The following is a 953-nucleotide window of genomic DNA, read 5'->3' as shown; positions in this document are numbered from 1 at the left end:
TATATATATATATATATATATATATATTATATATATATACATATATATATATATATATGTATAAACAAACAACAAAATATATTTAATTAAATATATAAACAAAGAACAAAAAGATACAAATATAAGATAAATAAAAACAAAAGATAGACAAAATAAATAAAATAAAAAACAGGAGATATATAAAACTAAAATAAATAAAAACCAAAAAGAAAAATAAATTATATATATAAAAAAACAAAATAAATAAATAAAATAAATAAATAAATAAATAAATAACAAAAAGAAAATAAAACAAATTAAATATAAAACAAATAAATATATAAATAAATAAAGAGGACAAACACGCGCAAACCAAAATAAATAAATAAATAAATAAACAAATAAATATATAGATAAATAAATAAAATAAATACAAGCAACACACAAACAAATAAATAAACAAACAACAAATAAAATAAAATAAAAAAATTAAAAAAAATAAAAAAAAATAAAAAAAATAAAAAAAAAATAAAATAAAATAAAATAAAATAAAAAAATAAAAAAAATAAAAAAATAAAAAAAATAAAATACCTGTGAAGCGGAGATTCAGAACCTCTGCAGCAATGGCGCCGCTCCTTTTTGCTGCTGCTGCTGCGTGCTGCATATCTGCAGCAGCAGCAACACAGCAGCACATGTGCTGCTGCTGCAGCAACCAACTGCAGCAGCAGCAGCAGCAGCAGCAGCAACAGCAGCAGCAGCAGAAGCTACAACAGCAACTGCTGCTGCTTCAATCACAGCAGCAACAGAACGGCCGTCAGGAATTGCAGCTGCAGCAATAGCAGCAGCAGCAACAGCAGCACCAGCAACAGCAGCAGCAGCAACAGCAGCAGCAGCAGCAACTGCAGCAGCACCAACAGCAACAGCAGCAGCAACATCAGCAGCGGCAGCAACAGCTGCAGCAGCAGCAGCAGCAA

Source organism: Eimeria mitis, genomic scaffold, assembly GCF_000499745.2.
Source record: "Eimeria mitis Houghton genomic scaffold, Emh_scaff3092, whole genome shotgun sequence".
NCBI lineage: Eukaryota > Apicomplexa > Conoidasida > Eucoccidiorida > Eimeriidae > Eimeria > Eimeria mitis.
The sequence above is the reverse complement of the archived record's forward strand: the minus strand, read 5'-3'. Positions refer to the sequence as shown.